Source organism: Panthera uncia, assembly GCF_023721935.1.
Source record: "Panthera uncia isolate 11264 chromosome A1 unlocalized genomic scaffold, Puncia_PCG_1.0 HiC_scaffold_17, whole genome shotgun sequence".
In the NCBI taxonomy this organism is placed as follows: domain Eukaryota; kingdom Metazoa; phylum Chordata; class Mammalia; order Carnivora; family Felidae; genus Panthera; species Panthera uncia.
This window is the reverse complement of record NW_026057577.1, coordinates 131,744,405-131,753,519: the sequence shown is the minus strand read 5'-3', so window position 1 is coordinate 131,753,519 and position 9,115 is coordinate 131,744,405. Positions and strand designations below refer to the sequence as shown.

Sequence of the window (9,115 nt, the reverse complement as noted above, 5' to 3'; positions counted from 1 at the left end):
TCTCACTTACCTACAACAGGTTTCACTCTGGTTAGATAAAAGCAGAAAAGAAACTTCTTAAAACTTAAAACCATTTTATTTTTTATTTTTATTTTTTTTTAAGTAATAACAATTGTATTTTATTAAAAAAAAATTTTTTTTTAACGTTTATTTATTTTTGGGACAGAGAGAGACAGAGCATGAACGGGGGAGGGGCAGAGAGAGGGAGACACAGAATCGGAAACAGGCTCCAGGCTCCGAGCCATCAGCCCAGAGCCCGACGCGGGGCTCGAACTCACGGACCGCGAGATTGTGACCTGAGCTGAAGTCGGACGCTTAACCGACTGAGCCACCCAGGTGCCCCTTAAAACCATTTTAAATAATATTAGGAATTTCAGAGTCTCCAAGAAATCTAGAAGCCAGTATTATATACAGCAAGATCAATGCATTGGGGCATCACTAACTACATTACCAATTTTGCTGCCATCCCCATCAATACTATAGCTTCTTCGGGTCGTACTAATTACTTGCAGGGTTACTGGCTGAAAACCAGTATGGTGGCTTCAGATAAATGAACACAGCACCAAACACACTAAAACATGGTTTCTGTGTATGAACGGAATATTTGATTGGCAATGTCTGAGACCGAGCATCAAAGGAAACTATGAGAATCAGTTCTGGTGTACATCTTAGGAAAGCAGTAGTCATTATATGAGAAACAGTACAAATACATATAGGGCTTTGTAACTACAACAACAATTAGACACTCAAACTCTAATAGACTATGAGTTGCTGTTAAATGTCACAAAAACATTTTTGGTGAAATGTTTTCCATAAAATTAATCTTAATAATGTTAAATAAATCTTTTTTTCCCTTATTTCCGGTAACTTTTTTTTTCTTTTACAAAGATTTTATTAATGGTCTTTGCAGAGCAAAATCCAGACTCCACATCTAGCTGCTGAGGTGACCCTGTTATGCAATTGATACTGGCTGTGTCCCAGTAGGCAGATCTGGCTTCCCACCCTTCTGTTCTGAGATGGGGGTGGTGGGAAGTATTTCATCTTTGATTTCCACAATGCTCACATGATCTGTCAGGGACTTCTTAGGGCCAGTCTTACCACTTGTGTCCCAGGGAAGCATGATCTTCACTTTGATGCCCGGGACACCCTGTCTGAGCACTATCAGTGTAGTAGTTAACGGAGCCCCGACTGTGAATCATCAGGCCATCCACAAACTTCTTGGGTTTAGCTTTCTGTCCTCAGAGTTTCCCGGACACCAGCACCTCACAGCCTTTGGCCCCACTCTCCTTGATGACCCACAGCACGGGCCACAGCAGCCCTTCCACACGGTGAGGCCTCCTAGGGGTTTGTAACGCAGAGACTCTGCCTGGGTCAGCACATGACCTCTTGGGGCCACCTTTCAGCATAAAGCTCTACACTGCATAAAAACTCTACAGGGAAACCAAACCTCTGCTGAACCACAGCAGTCAATTCTTGAATCCATAGGTCCTTCTCCCCAAGAACATCCTGCGTCCTGTTGGCCAAGATAATGATTTCTGTCCTGGTTGATGTAACTCGGACCCCAACCCAAGAGTCGCCATCTTCAGCCAGCTCCGAGTGAGAAACTCATTCCGTTCAGCTTTGAAGATGCCATCACCGACAAACTTCCTCTCGGAAATCTGCACCGCATGTATCAAGGAGCCCCACCCCCTTTATAATAAGACATTCCAAAATATTCTAACCTAAATGGAATTAGTAGGAATATACAAGATAACATTTGTGTAAAAATACTTTCCAACCAGTAAAATCTCGATGATACATAATGTGGGATTTTCAGCATGGTCCTAAATTAGATGGTGAAGTTAGCTTTATATACATTATAGTAGCTAATAATTATAATATTCAATAACACTATAAATTTGTAGCATTCAGACTCTCAGTTTGTATATTTAGAGAGGTAAATATAAGTAGCCAAATGTTTTGGATCTCAGTACAGGGGAAAAAAATCAACTCCATACCTGTAAGACATTAGTTTGAAAAGATTTTTCTCCCTTTAAGATTCTTAGCACATCTCATTTTCATAACAAGAACTGAGTTATGATTTTTTCACATTTTGTATCATAGCATAATTCAGTGCAAGGTTTTCGGAACCATAATTCCTAACCGTGTACTTTGCTTACAGATTCACTTGAGAAATCTCATTCTTTTTACACATCCTGCATTGAAACAGGCAGTTTGCTCCTACCTCGAAATAATGTATTGATACTAATAATGAAAACATCTAAAAAGGAAATCATTCCAAAGTAATATTTCTTGGGAGATGAGTTGAGTTATTAGCAGTTTGTTAGCAGGGACTAAAATTCTTCATCTTTTACCCTTTCTGGGATTAGAGCAGTGATAACATTTCTTTTGTGGTTCAAGGGTAAAACCATATTTTAAAAAGTACGGAGTCAAATGAGTCTTAACCTAAGTGATTCTTTGAACTTACAGCATGGGGGTTTGACTTGTAAAGAGATGGGATAGAATCTGTAAAAATGAAAGAAAACCTTCTTCAGGTTCCTTCTCAAGGAAAATTCTGTGTATTGTGGATAAACTGTCTGATAACTATCTTTGCACCTAGTGAGAAGCAGAAACAAATTTACACTGAAAATTAAATAAGGCAGCAGGGTGTGTGTGTAAACTTTTGTAGTACAAAACCTCATGAAAATGACATATGTAAGGAATATAGTGGTATTACAAGTAACCGGATTGTCTCGATTGGGGCACTTGATAAATGTAATATTGCCAATTCTTGTATATTTATATTGTATAACCTTCTATGTGACACACTAAACTTCCCTTGGGTATAACCATCCTATGCTAAACATGGGCCCGTGTACAGTACAGTAACATAGATTCATGATCTTACTTAGGTTTGGGAAAGCAGAGGCAATGCCTATTGTAGTTTCAAATGACTCCTGTGTGAAAATATTTTTACTCAAAAGTTTATTCAAAGACACAGTAAGCTGAGAGCAACATTCCTTTTTTTTATTTTTTTATTTATTTATTTATTTTTTTTTAGTGTTTATTTTTGAGACAGAGACAGCATGAGCGGGGGAGGGGCACAGAGAGAGGGAGACACAGAATCTGAAGCCTGCTCCGGACTCTCAGCTTTCAGCACAGAGCCCGACGTGGGGCTTGAACTCACGAACTGCAACATCATAACCTGAGCGAACTCAGATGCTTAACCGAATGAGCCACCCAGGCGCCCCTAGCAACATTTCTTTTTTAAGACTTAAGTTTATAAGTTTCACAGATCTGGGAGCTTGTTAATAATATCCAGCCCAGGATTTACAGTTTCAGTTAAATGTTGAGGTAGACAGAATTCCACAGTGGTCTCCTGTGACGCACACTTTTATATAATCCTTCCCCGTGAGGGTGGGCAGAACTTGTGAATATTACAAAGTATCACTCCTATGATTAGGTTGCTAATCAGCTAACTTTTTGGTAATCAAATAGAAGATTAATCTGGGAGGGACTGACCTAATCCTTTGACATTTTAGATTAAGCGTTCTGAGAGAGTCTCCTGTTAAACTTGAGGCGGGACACAAATGGCCAGGTTGTGAACTACATGTAGAATTACACCCGTAGGGCCTTGCTTCTGCAGCCACAGGGTAAGTGGTTCCTGCCAACACTATGGGAGCTTGCAAGAGTACTGAGCCTGAGATGAGACAATAGTTCCAGTTGGTTCCTTGATTTTAACTTGCTCAGAGCCTGAACTGAGGACCTTGCTAACTCATGCCTGGCCTCCTGATCCATGGAAACTATGAGATAATATCTGATTTTCTCAACTGCTAAATGTGTGGTAATTTGTCACACAACAGTAGAGAAATATCACAATAGTGTCTTACAAAATGTCTTACAATAACTAGTATTCTAAAAAATAATTGGTAATTGCAACAACTCAATTTCTCTGCAGAGTATGGATGAAAACTGTGAATATCCATAGTGCTAACATAACTGAGCAAAGAGAAGATAATAGAAGACAATAGGGAATTGTAGGACGTGTGCAGAATTGAGGGGTGAACTCTATTCAGCAACTGGCAATGACGTTAAATGTAGCCAAATCTAACGTTTCTTTAAAAACAACCAAAAAACTCTAGGTTTTTCTGTGTGTGTGTTCATAACATGAAATCAGTTGGCAATAACATGCTCCATCCTCTGCAAAAAGGAAAAAAAAAAAGAAAAAGAAAAAAAATATCCGTGTGAACCAAAAAAAGAAGTCAACAGGACAGTGTTTTGTAACTTGTGGCATAAAGTTTAAGAATAAATACATTTGCTTAAGTTCTCCTTTTTAAGATAATCTTTGTGATTACATATTTGTCCATATGGAAACCCTTGTTCTTTTTGTCTCATTCACTCATTTCCCCCCACCCTGCATTCATTTATTTACAAAAGAAATACTCACTGAGCATCTGTTATGGGACAGACACTATTCAATGCATAATGTACAAAGAATACAGAAATATCCCAGCCCACATGAGGTTTATTTCTCCCAATACCATACATGGAAAAGATAATTAAAATATATACAATGTGAATGTTGATAAGACCGGTAAGGGGAGAAAAAGTAAAGAAATTACAGAGAGAATGCAAGATTAGAAATGGGTGGTGGGGTGGAGAAAGACTGTTTCATGTGCATGTACTTTATTCCAGGTGGTTTCCTATGTGCTAGAACAACAGACTAAAGAGCATACAGTGCTCTTTCTCAAAGAGCTTATTATTTGGTGAAATTGATGTACAGGTAATCAGACTATGTTCTAATAAGTATTTGTGATGCGTGACAGGACACAGCAAAGGAGAGGGTATTAAGCAAACATGCAGGAATGCCAAAAGTGGACTCTGAGAGTTCCTAAAATGTGTGTAAGCTTTCAAATGTTTGCTAGGAATTTTAATTAAATAACCTCTAAGTATCTTTTGACCCTCTGAGCCTCTGTGATTTAAATTCAAGGAAAATATTTTCAAATTCTGTATGAGAATGCAACCTGTCAAACTTGAGATCTCCATAACATCCCAGGAATCTTTTGGAAAGTAGTTTTCCCCATAAACTTTCATATGAAGTCATGCCTAGAAAGACATTTGATATGTGGAAAACATGGAGAGAGTTTGGTTCTGAACTTTGCAACATTTCCAGAGGCACAACAACCCTAAAATTTCAGTTTTCAGAGTCACTAGAAGACAAAGGTGACCTTAGATATTTCAGATACGTTTTCCTGATGTAAGGAGTCTTTAAGCTGTGGTAGGGAGGAGATGGAAAGGATCTGGACTTGGTGGAGTAAATTATCACTGCAGGGAGGACAAGATCACCCCAGAGAGGAAACTGCTGTATCCAGGATGGCAGTAGAACAGGTTTTAAGTACTAGTGAAATTCAATAAAGAAGGCACAAAGTTTGCCAGAGTGACTTAAACATGTCAGTTTACAGAGAGTTCTACTAAAATTAAGTTTACAAGAATAAATTCATTGTTTTTCTCCTTGGAAATCAAGGGCTGTGTATCTTGATGACAGTGACCCGTGAAGCCGTCTAAGAAGGAAAAAGGGAAGCCTGGGAGCCGCCCAAGCTCTTTTGCCCCAGGTTGGCTTCTCAGTATCAGTGGAGGGACACAAAGTGGCTGCTTTCTCCACTGTAGCAAGAGAAGCCCAGCCATGGAACGGCAAAGCTTGAAAGCATTCTTTCCTACCTCCACGCATTCCTGAGAAACCTCTCGAAAGAGTTCAAGAAAATACAGTTAATTCAAATCCGACTAACAAAAATGGAACATACTTTCAGCAGAGATAGAATTACATGGACAATTACATTAGAATTTGGGGAGAAAAAATGCAAAGTGTTTGTCCCCCTATACACTGCTTTCAAACTTTTAAGGATTCTCTTTCAAAGATGGTCCTTGCTGGAAACCAGAGTGGATATTTTCAACCACAGTGTTTAGCAGTAAATGAATTACAAATTAGGTGACTTTGGTAATCACAAAATTCTTTTTTAGAGATAGTTTATAGTAAATTGTGACCATGTTAAAAGTTTTCATGTGTTTGTTTCCTGATTTAGAAGTATTGTGTACACTTTCAAAACCACTTTCTGTATCTTCTACAAATATATGAAAGGTTTCCTGACTCCAAAACAAAGAGGAAATCACTAGTCTGTTAAAAGAAAAAACAGAAGGTTGAATTAAATTGCTTTTCTAGGTGGGGATAGGAAGATGGCGGCGTAGGAGGACACTGGGCTCACCTCGCGTCCTGACACTGATTACTTAGATTCCAGCTACACCTGCCTAACTAACCCAGAAAACCACCAGAAGACTAGCAGAACGGAGTCTCCGGAGCCAAGCACAGACGAGAGGCCCAGGGAAGAGGGTAGGAAGGGCGGAGAGGCGGTGCGCGCTGCACGGACTGGCGGGAGGGAGCCGGGGCAGAGGGGGCAGCCTGCCGGCCAAGCAGAGCCCCTGAGTCTGGCTGGCAAAAGCGGAGGGGCCGGATGGAGTGTGGTCCCACAGCAAGCACAACTTAGCATCTGGGAGGTCATAAGTGAACAGCTCTGCTCGGAAAGCCGGAAGACTGGAGGACAAAGGGAGGGAGAGTTGCTGAGCCCCAGGACGACAGAGCTCGGTTTGGTGGGGAACAAAGGCGCTCGCCAGCGCCATCTCCCCTGCCCATCCCCCAGCCAAAATCCCAAAGGGAACCAGTTCCTGCCAGGGAACTTGCTCACTCAACTGGGCACAAACACTCACTCAGTGCTTCTGCGGAGCCACCCCTCCGGCAGCGGGTCTGACTCCCTCCCGCTGCCACAGGGCCCCTCCTGAAGTGGATCACCTAAGGAGAAGCGAACTAAGCCTGCCCTTCCTGCCCCCATGCACCTTGCCTACCCACCTCAGCTAATATGCCAGATCCCCAGCACCACAAGCCTGGCAGTGTGCAAGTAGCCCAGATGGGCCACGCCACCCCACAGTGAATCCCGCCCCTAGGAAAGGGGAAGAGAAGGCACACACCAGTCTGACTGTGGCCCCAGAGCTGGGCTGGGGGCAGACATCAGGTCGGACTGCGGCCCCGCCCACCAACTCCAGTTATACACCACAGCACAGGGGAAGTGCCCTGCAGGTCCTCACCACTCCAGGGACTATCCAAAATGACCAAACGGAAGAATTCCCCTCAGAAGAATCTCCAGGAAATAAAAACAGCTAATGAACTGATCAAAAAGGATTTAAATAATATAACAGAAAGTGAATTTAGAATAATAGTCATAAAATTAATCGCTGGGCTTGAAAACAGTATAGAGGACAGCAGAGAATCTCTTGCTACAGAGATCAAGGGACTAAGGCACAGTCAGGAGGAGCTGAAAAACGCTTTAAACGAAATGGAAAACAAAATGGAAATGACGGCTCGGATTGAAGAGGCAGAGGAGAGAATAGGTGAACTAGAAGATAAAGTTATGGAAAAAGAGGAAGCTGAGAAAAAGAGAGATAAAAAAATCCAGAAGTATGAGGGGAGAATTAGAGAACTAAGTGATACACTAAAAAGAAATAATATATGCATAATTGGTATCCCAGAGGAGGAAGAGAGAGGGAAAGGTGCTGAAGGGGTACTTGAAGAAATTATAGCTGAGAACTTCCCTGAACTGGGGAAGGAAAAAGGCATTGACATCCAAGAGGCACAGAGAACTCCCTTCAGACGTAACTTGAATCGATCTTCTGCACGACATATCATAGTGAAACTGGCAAAATACAAGGATAAAGAGAAAATTCTGAAAGCAGCAAGGGATAAATGTGCCCTAACATATAAAGGGAGATCTATAAGACTCGTGACTGATCTCTCTTTTGAAACTTGGCAGGCCAGAAAGGATTGGCACGAGATCTACAATGTGCTGAACAGAAAAAATATGCAGCTGAGAATCCTTTATCCAGCAAGTCTGTCATTTAGAATAGAAGGAGAGATAAAGGTCTTCCCAAACAAACAAAAACTGAAGGAATTTGTCACCACTAAACCGGCCCTACAAGAGATCCTAAGGGGGATCCTGTGAGACAAAGTACCAGAGACATCACTACAAGCATAAATCATACAGACATCACAATGACTCTAAACCCATATCTTTCTATAATAACACTGAATGTAAATGGATTAAATGTGCCAACCAAAAGACATAGGGTATCAGAATGGATAAAAAAACAAGACCCATCTATTTGCTGTCTACAAGAGACTCATTTTAGATCTGAGGACACCTTTAGATTGAGAGTGAGGGGATGGAGAAGTATTTATCATGCTACTGGAAGCCAAAAGAAAGCTGGAGTAGCCATACTTATATCAGACAAACTAGACTTTAAATTAAAGGCTGTAACAAGAGATGAAGAAGGGCATTATACAATAATTACAGGGTCTATCCACCAGGAAGAGCTAACAATTATAAATGTCTATGTGCCGAATACCGGAGCCCCCAAATATATAAAACAATTACTCATAAACATAAGCAACCTTATTGATAAGAATGTGGTCATTGCAGGGGACTTTAATACCCCACTTACAACAATGGATAGATCATCTAGACACACAGTCAATAAAGAAACAAGGGCCCTGAATGATACATTGGATCAGATGGACTTGACAGATATATTTAGAACTCTGCATCCCAAAGCAACAGAATATACTTTCTTCTCGAGTGCACATGGAACATTCTCCAAGATAGATCATATACTGGGTCACAAAACAGCCCTTCATAAGTATACAAGAATTGAAATTATACCATGCATACTTTCAGACCACAATGCTATGAAGCTTGAAATCAACCACAGAAAAAAGTCTGGAAAACCTCCAAAAGCATGGAGGTTAAAGACCACCCTACTAACGAATGAGTGGGTCAACCAGGCAATTAGGGAAGAAATTAAAAAATATATGGAAACAAACGAAAATGAAAATACAACAATCCAAACGCTTTGGGATGCAGCAAAGGCAGTCCTGAGAGGAAAATACATCGGAATCCAGGCCTATCTCAAGAAACAAGAAAAATCCCAAATACAAAATCTAACAGCACACCTAAAGGAAATAGAAGTAGAACAGCAAAGGCAGCCTGAACCCAGCAGAAGAAGAGAAATAATAAAGATCAGAGCAGAAATAAAC

The 9,115-nt window shown here is 40.9% G+C and overlaps 1 pseudogene; it reads right to left on the bottom strand.

Annotated features, from left to right (window-relative positions):
- Positions 1 to 952: 952 nt before the first annotated feature.
- Positions 953 to 9,115, bottom strand: part of LOC125935305 (40S ribosomal protein S3-like) — a 51,762-nt pseudogene continuing 43,599 nt past the window's right edge.